The 9,479-nt window shown below is 40.5% G+C and overlaps 1 pseudogene; it reads right to left on the bottom strand.

The window, feature by feature from the left end:
• Positions 1 to 4,038: 4,038 nt before the first annotated feature.
• On the bottom strand, positions 4,039 to 4,852 carry LOC146582638 (uncharacterized; annotated as a pseudogene).
• Positions 4,853 to 9,479: the final 4,627 nt, after the last annotated feature.

Here is a 9,479-nt window from a genome sequence, read left to right as displayed (position 1 = left end):
TCACAAGCACCAACACATCATCACAGCCATGTTCTGCCCATGCAAGTCAGTTTAAATGTCTGTTCAGTGTCGTCCAACAAGGACGGGTGGTGGTGGGGTTCATGATGTTAACAGTGGTATTTTATTAGTTGTTGGTTTAACCATGGATGAGTCAATGGCTGTTGTTATTTTCTTTTCAATGACGTTCCTTGTTACATGTTCATAGCTGGATTTATGCAAAAACATCAACTAATATTTCATATCCATAATTATTATAATGGATATAATTAATTAAATACAAATACATTTCCCCCCTCAACAAATACAAATACCGGCTGCTATGCACATCTCTAGTGGACACCCACTTGAGGTTTAGAAGTGAAAAAGAGGAACGCTACCACAGTGATCCATTTTTAACCCTGTAAGACCCAACACATCAACAAATAGCCCGAAAATTCTGATTTTTTGGAACTGAGATGTTTATTAGCCCTTAACAAAATGCAAATTTTTTGTTTTGTTTTTTGTTTTTTTTGTTTTTTTTGCTACATCATGTTGTGTATGATATATTTTTATTATATGTTTATTATATATTTCTTTGTATCACATTCGATACATTGGGCATTTTTGGCAACTTTTGTTAACAACCATGTTAATTTTAGACAAAAAAAAAAACAGTTTTGTCCATAACATTTTGAAATTATGGCAAGTATTGATCATGTCTACGACAGAGGTCTCAGAAACTCATATCAAATATGATACAAATGCTCTTCTGAGGTTATTATGGCAGGAACTGAATGCAAACATATGTGCATGCATGCACACACAAGCATAGATCAGTGTAAGGACCATCTCCTTGGGGCTAAATGTTCTTAAAGGGAAATGAGAAAAACATTCAGTTTGTCTTTTTGAGTTGTGTATTCTTTGTTTTCGCTCTTTTCTTTCTTTCTTATGTTCCTCCTCTTTGTGTGTTCACTTTGCTCCGTGTTTCTTCTCCTTCCTTCTTATTTCCTATCCGTCCTCCCTCTTTCTGCTTCTCCTCATCATCAGCTGCGTCTTTCACTGTGTTCAGAGTTACGGAGTTAGAGTTGCAAAGAGAAGAGGAGAGAGAAGAGGCCCTTTATTAAACCTGCTGCTAATTGAGATAGCACGAAAATAATGTGGAGTGACACTTTAATGAAGACATGCTACGTGTTACCACTACTTTCTTCCTCCTGCTGCAGAGAGGAAGAGGAGGAGGAGGTGCAATGAAGCTAAAGAAAAGGGGAGGGATGAGGAGACCATGAAGAAAGATCGAAGGAGGGTGAAACTCAATGGTTTTATTGCAAAAAGAAAAAATAAGAGAAGTGATAGTGGCTCACATCTCCTGCTGTAATAGGTTTTCAGAGGCATGTCAAAAGTAGAAGTTAAACAGAGTTATAGGCAGGGATATTGTTCTATCACGTTAAAACCCAATTATGTTTCATCGGGACGATTGCACTGCTCATGCTTTGGTTTTGTGAAACATGCCTGAGTGTTTGCTCTGCACAAATGCAGAAAAACAGTCAGACCAACACAAAGAGCACGACTAGATGACAGACTCCCCTGAGATTTTCCTTCTATTTAGTTACCATTCTCAGAAACCGGCACCAGATGACAAACATTGGATTTGTTTTTCGTGGAGGGTGGTGATCGGCATTATGAAGAAAACTCTGTTTTCATCATAAGTCAGTGCAATCAACATCAGGAGGATAATAAAAGCTGGCTTTTGTTTTTTTGTTATGTTGCATTAAACCACGATTTGTGAGGAGATTAAATAGTGTGTTAATTCTGAGAGGATTTTAATGAGGTGAGCTTGTGCTTGGATCTGATGTATAAAACATGAGACATGATGTCTGATAAAATATCACAACACACTGATTTTATCTCAGGAAACAAACACACACAAATCACAGTTTCTGGTTAAATAAAGTTAAAAAAATAATTAATATACTACGAGAAATAGATATGATATCAGAATATCAACTAATTTCTGACTAATACTTGTCATGTGTCACAAAGGTGGACCCAAAATCACCAACTCAATCTCACACTGCAGGGAGAGCATTTATTAATAGAGGTTAAGAAGGCACAGGAGAAAATCTACCTGAGGATTTTGAGTAACTTGAGGAGAGACCGAAACGCGCTTAACTTGGAGATGGAGGTAAATGAATACTTGGACAGAATAAAAACATTGAACATCACTTTGTCAGAGTTACCATGCCTCATAGGACCAACTGTTTACCGCTGCACGCTCAAGTCAAGTCAATTATCCTCAGGTGTGCCGGGGAAACCCTGCGTGCCACAGCCAAGCCCAGCAATCCATCTGCTCGTAAAGAAAATTACAACAAAATGAAATCGAAAAATCCGAGCCAGCCCGGCTCCGAACAAAAATAATTTTAAAGGCTGCGTTACTAGAGTAGTTAAGGACATCTCAATAAAGGAAGATGATCAATGAACAATACTTGTTCTAATTAAATTCTGATTTATAGCAGAATTATATAAATAGCAGAAGTTTATATTTTTCATTAAGTCAACTTTGTCCTTTTTTCCAAAAGTTGATGCAGTGGGAGAAACTTTTCACCACTCATCCAAGTGACTTTTTCAGTCTCAGCCGACTGCAGGTTTCCCCAACCTTATAAACAGTACATTTGCATAATGACTGAAACCAGCACCACTGAAGGAACATTGGGCTGGGAGGTCAGTTCCTTCATCATAATTATGCAAATTCTCATCAACTTTTGCAGATTTACTTACCTGGATGATTGAGGATGCATCAACATATTTGTCCTTTTTTGACTTACTGAGTGTATAACTGAAAAAATATTGTTCCATACAGACCATAAACATCCAAACAATAAATAGTGTCCCTTTCTTTTTCAAATTAGGTAGGAAGTGTAATTTTATAAATAGCACTGACTAGATTTCTGCCTCTTATCACATGGCTGATAAAGACCCATTTTCCAAAAATGTTGAGTTTTTAGATACCTGCTACTTCAGTTCAGTAACATCCAATTAAAAAAATATAGTATTTTACCAAATTCTGCAGCTCAAACTTTTTGAACAGTCTGTTAGTACAATAATCTCACAGAAGCCATATTATTGGTCAGATAATGTCATTGAAAATGCTCCAAAAGGCTTCAACAGCACAAACATGGTCACGAGATCCAGTTCAGGGACTGAGGTGAAGCCTAGCAGACAGCTAGAAGCTACAGCCACCTGTAAACCAGAGGCCACACCCTTAAAATGCAAACTTGAAGCACAATGCAGTTTAAACAGGTGAGTTTTAAAACTTTCTAAAAATTATCTATAGAGACCAAATAAGTTTGTGTGTCAAGCTGTAAACATGCTCGTTTTTGCTGTAATGTTTTACAGTTTTTCTCAAATGCTAAAAACATTTCACAAACGTTTCCACCATGTTCCCCAATGTCTAAACACAACACCCTTTTCTAACACCTTCCCACTGCAAAACTCAAACTTTCACACCAAAAGAGCAGCTCGAAGCTTTCAAAAATGTAAACACTATACACATCATTACACACTACAGCAAAACAATTGAAGACACAATGCTCAATTTGTGAGAAGGTTCTTTGTTTCATAACTGCCAATGCATATCTTTAGAAACTATACAGTAACGGATCGTCGTAGATCTCTGCAGAGGATTAGGCATTTTGATTTGTGAGTTTCATATGAAGAGTATAAATCTATAGAAAATCCTGCATGTACGTACACTACTGTAACACAGCTCAATACAACAACAGAATCTATTGCACACATCAGTACTCTTGACAACACGATCAGGGTGTGAAGTTTTTTAAGTTATTCACACCACACACACACCACAATCATTGTGCGGCATCATGTGGCTGAGCTGCATCGGGCCACATCACCTCATCCACATCCCAGGCTATATTGTCTCTTGCCAGGCACTGCGGGAAAAACGCCCTGGAATGGCGAATCCATCCTTGGAAGACCTCCGCTGGGATGTGAATACAGGCCAGCTCCATTGCCCTTAGGAGGTTCTCTCTTGTGTATGGTTGTCTGTCATAAACCTTCCATCTCCACGATGAGAAGAACTCCTCTATAGGGTTCAGGAAAGGTGAGTAGGGTGGCAGACAGACGTTTAAAAAGTGGTCACTGTTGGTGGTGAACCACTCTCTGATTTGGTTTGTTCTGTGGAAGCGGACATTGTCCCAAATGATCACATAAATGTGATGTGCGGGCCCAGGATGGTGTTGTTGGCGGTCCAGGAGGATGTCTTCTAGGAAGGTGAGGAGACGCTGGGTGTTGTAAGACCCAAGGACAGCATGCCGGTGGACAAACCCCTCCGAATCCATGGCCGCACAAAGGGTAATATTACCCCCCCCCCCCCCGTTGGCCAGGGACCTCAGTGATGGCTCTTTGGCCAATGATGTTATGGCCTCTTTGCCTTCGTTTCTGCAGGTTGAAGCCAGCCTCATCCAGGAAGAGGTACTCATGAGGTCTGGCCATCGCATCCAACTGTAATATCCTCTGTGAAAATGTGAAAGTGCACAGGTGTTCAGAACAACAGTCAATCAGGTAGCACAGGATTGTCCAGAAGTAATGTAGGCCACTGAGCAACACAGTATGTCCACTAACTGTACTGTGAACATGGATGTATACTTACTTGCACATACTCATAACGTACGTCTTTGTTTCGCGCAGAGTTGTGCTCAAAGGGAACCCTATAGACCTGTTTCATCCGCGTGTTTTGGCACCGGAGAACTCGGTCTATTGTGGCCAAGCTGATATCGTCAATGCTCTCAAAGTTGACATTATCGGCAATGACTTTGTCTCTGATCTCCCGGAGTCTGATGAGTTTGTTCCCACGAACCATATCCACAATGAGGGTTTCTTGTGCCGCTGTAAATATGGCAACCCCCCTCCTTTGTGGCATTCTTTCAACTCTAAAGAAAGAAACATGTGTTGTCAATTGACATGTGTTACAATACAGTCACAACTGATTTGAAACTAATAGACTACTTTCACAGGTTTGTAAAACTGTATTGTGACAAAGAAAGCAATCGAGTACAATACCTGTTGTGTTGTCTGAATGCCCTGATAATGGTGGCCACGGTGAACCTACTCAGGTTTGGACGGACTCAGCCATTGTCATGCCATGGATAATGACACGGTCAATGACTGTTGCTTGCATGTCGTCCTTAATGACGGTGCGAGGTTGTCTTGCTCTCCCTCCTGGACCTTCTCCTCTCCCATGTTGGCCTCTTCCTCCTCTCATTTGAACTCCTCTTCCTCGTTGGCCTGCTCCTCTTCCTCCTCTCATTTGAACTCCTCTTCCTCGTTGGCCTGCTCCTCTTCTTCCAGGGCCAGCTCTTCTCGCTCCTCTGCATCGAATTCCTCTTCCCCTGACTCTGCCTTCATCCATTGTGTTTGTTTGGAAACTTGCTTTTATACATGTGGTCACAGCATTAGCAACAGGTGTCTTCAATTTTGAGTCGTTGTGTGTAATGAATGACGCCAGGTGTGTTCATTGTGTTCAAATATTGCTGACTGTGGCAAGCATTTTGCATCAAATGATCTTTCATTTGAGAATATGAGCAGAGTTCTTTTGCAACTTGTGTTTTAGCAAGGAAAGCTGTGTTTAGATTTATGACAATGGAGGATTGTGTTCTGTGAATTGTGTCTTCATGCGACGTGTTTATGATATTGGTAAATGATGGCTAGATTTAGAAAATGTGTTTAGACAAATGGTCATTTGGTTTAGAGGATTGGCTTTTGTGTTTTAGCATTTGAGAAAAACTGTAATATGGGAATCTATGGGGACTGACTCACTGCTGGACATCAGAGGACCTGCAATTTTTCAAGTCAAGTCGAGTTTTACTATCAACCCAGCAATATACACTCAAGTATACAGTGGAAAGCATACAGTGGGAAATATCGTCCTCCTGGATCAAAAGTACAAACTGTAAAAATAAAATGAAAAAATCAGATACATGTATACAACTATACAGAAATAAGATAAACTAAGAATAAGTACAACAGTATTGTACTTGAATAGAAATAGAGAAAGAATAGAAAAGAATGAGAATGAGAATAAATAAATACAATAGTATACATTGGTACACTGCCTAATACAGAGTTGAACAGTGCAATACAGAATAGTGCAAGTATTGCAAGTGAGAGGAGAGTGTTATGTAGTTCAAGAAGTGTGTGGAGAAGAGACTCCAGTGTGGCGGAGGGCAGCGTGGTTTTCAGGAGCTGGATTGCTTGGGGGAAGAAGCTATTGGACAACCTTGCCGACCTGCTCCTGCAGAGTCGTCTTCTGGATGGAAGGGGAGTAAACAGTTGGTGGGAGGGGTGATATGGGTCAGCCACGATGCTAGTGGCTTTCTGAATACAGAGTATTCTGCCCTCCCTGTACGTTGATGCCCAGTTTGGCAGATAGATAAACAGTTCTTCAAAAGGAGAGGCAAAGGCTTCCAGTTCTCATTGCAGGGTTTATTTGTCTCCCTAATGAAAGCACTGTAAAACTACAAACATAAGAAAAGCATATTAAAACATACATTTGAAAAAAAATAAAAGGGTGATCCGAAGGGCCAGCTCTGTTCTAGGATGCCCTCTGGACCCAGTGGAGGTGGTGAGTGACAGGAGAACGGCGGCTAAGCTGTCATCCCTGATGGACAACATCTCCCACCCCATGCAGCAGACTGTGACAGCACTGAGCAGCTCCTTCAGTGGGAGACTGTGGCACCCACGGTGTGGGACAGAGAGATTTCGCAGGTCTTTCCTCCCCACTGCTGTCAGACTCCATAATAAAGACTTTAACTGATCAAGCACACACATCCATACATATGCAATAATACTAAGTGCAATAATCCTTTCTGTCATCGTTGTATTTTTACTCAGTTGTATATAGCATTCGTATTCTATTTTTATCTTATTGTATATTTATTTTATTTTATTCTACTGTATATAGTATTTTATTTTATTCTATTCTGTACAGTTGTGTACTGTATTTATTCTTATTGTATTCTAATTTTTGCCTCATAACTTTTGCACTGTCCACTTCCTGCTGTGACAAAACAAATTTCCCACGTGTGGGACTAATAAAGGTTATCTTATCTTATCTTATCTTATCTTAATATATTTCTCACATTACAAAGTACAGACTGAAGGCTTAGCAACTTGAATTATAGCTGGTATAACCAAGAAAAATAAATGAAAACATGTTAACTCCAAATCCCGCTAGCTTGATGCTAACACATAATGGAATTTCCTATTGACATGCTAACACAATTAGCATTGGCAGTGCAGCTAACATGCCGGCTTCAAATATGAGAGTCAACAACCCATGTTGTGCACTGTGGCACAACAGCTTGGCTCAGGGAGATCTTAAAGATGTTTCAGCAGCTTTGCGTAGGTTTCCTGTTCAAGAGATTCTCTGCGAATGTGGCTGGGAATCCAAACCAACATGGATTAGAAGGCCCCAAACAAGGAGCTAGCACGGAAAATCACCCCCTCGCCAGACAACCAAGTGCTGTCCATGACCATGGCCAGTGCCAGAAGGACTCTTGCTAAAGTCAAAGTGATCACTGATTTTCTTTGATGGTCAGTGGTCGCCACTTCTCTGAAGACGCTCCATTCTGTGTGCAGTCCTGCAGGGCTTCAATAGCTTCCCCTGGCCATGTTCTGACCTGCTTTGTCACAGGCTTCAGCAGTATATTTATATTGTAAGGTAGACCCTACAATAATACACACCGCTCATTATATCGCACTCTGCTGTGATATAATGAGCGGTCACGGTCACGTAGCTTTCCGTTGCCCTGGAGCTCCACCCATTTGTAGTAGTTGGGCAACAGAAGATGCCAGGGACAGTTCAGCCATAACTTTAAACTTTTCCTGCTCATACATGCTTGGAACGATCTTGCCACTAAAGTGGACGCGCAACGGGATATCATAGCGTGGCTCAAGCACGTTCATCATAGTTTAAGCCCCTTGTTTTGCACAACGGAATACGGCCTCCTGTCTGCAGCTAAACACCCCAAAAGCTTTTGTTATAGCTTTAGCCCGGTCGGACTGGGCAGCAAAGGGCTGCTTAAATACCGCAAACTCCTCTGCTCCACCACTTGGACCGCTAGCGCTGGCCATAACTATCGCTTGACTTCCATCAAATATGAATTCTGCAAACATTAATCTCCTGCTAAAACCAGGCAAAGACCCTGTATATCCCTCAAGCTATCGTCCAATATCCCTTATAAATGTAGACCTTAAAATAATCTGCAAAGCTCTCTCAAAGAGACTGGAGAAAATAACCCCCCTCTTAATTCATCCTGACCAAACTGGTTTCATAAAAGGTAGGCACTCATCAACAAATACACATAGATTACTTAATTTGATAGACTACTCATACAGTGAAAACCTAGAAACTACAATATTCTCTTTAGACGCAGAAAAAGCATTTGACAGAGTTAACTGGAAATTTCTATTTGCAACTTTACACAAATTTGGTTTTGGATCCTCTTTCATAAACTGGTTAAAAATATTATATAACTCCCCAACAGCTTGTGTCAGAACAAATGACCAGACATCCTCCAGCTTCTGTCTCTTGAGGGGCACCAGACAGGGATGCCCACTCTCCCCTTCACTGTTTGCAATTTTTATTGAACCACTAGCAGCAGCAATTAGACAGAATTCAGTAATTAAGGGCATAAAATGCAAGAACGTGGAACATAAAATCAGCCTTTATGCGGATGATGTGTTACTCTTTCTCCAAAATTCACAAACCAATATCTCTGGGGTGATTGAATTGATAAACTCTTTTGCAAGAATATCAGATTACTCAATTAACTGGTCAAAATCTACAGTCCTACCGATTAATTGCTCCCTACATAATTCCTCTTCTACACCACTGCAATCGGGAAATATAAAATATTTAGGTATTAATGTTTCTCCCAAGCTTGCAGATCTAACTAAATTAAACCATATCCCACTTTTAAAGAAGGTAGAAGATGATCTGGCTAGGTGGAAATGTCTACCCATATCACTCATGGGAAGGGTTGCCGCTATAAAAATGATGGTCTTACCAAAAATAAATTATTTATTCTCAATGATCCCAACTAAACTGCCACAAGATTGGTTCAGATCTCTAGATGCATGTATGTCCAAATACCTTTGGAAAAATAAACCCCCACGTATAAGCTTAAAAACACTACAAAAGACCAAGGATAGAGGAGGATTAGAACTACCTAACTTTCAGCACTACTTCTTAGCCAACAGGCTTCAGTTTATCTCAGGATGGGTAAAACATACCGTCTTAGATGAACCTTGGCTAGACGTAGAACAAGCACTTTGCAATAATCTAGAGATCTCAGACCTACCATTTATCAGCTCAAACATCCAACGACATGAATGCTTTAAAAGCATCAACATCAGCTCTTCTCTGACAGCATGGTGGGAGTTTCTAAAATTGACGGCATCTTCATTAATCCCATGCAAACGTACAC

Source organism: Mchenga conophoros, linkage group LG1 (assembly GCF_057382185.1).
Source record: "Mchenga conophoros isolate Kocher_MC1m ecotype Shallow Benthic linkage group LG1, M_conophoros_male_GT1.1, whole genome shotgun sequence".
In the NCBI taxonomy this organism is placed as follows: Eukaryota; Metazoa; Chordata; class Actinopteri; order Cichliformes; family Cichlidae; genus Mchenga; species Mchenga conophoros.
Note: the sequence above shows the minus strand (reverse complement) of the source record. Positions and strands in the feature narration are given on the sequence as shown.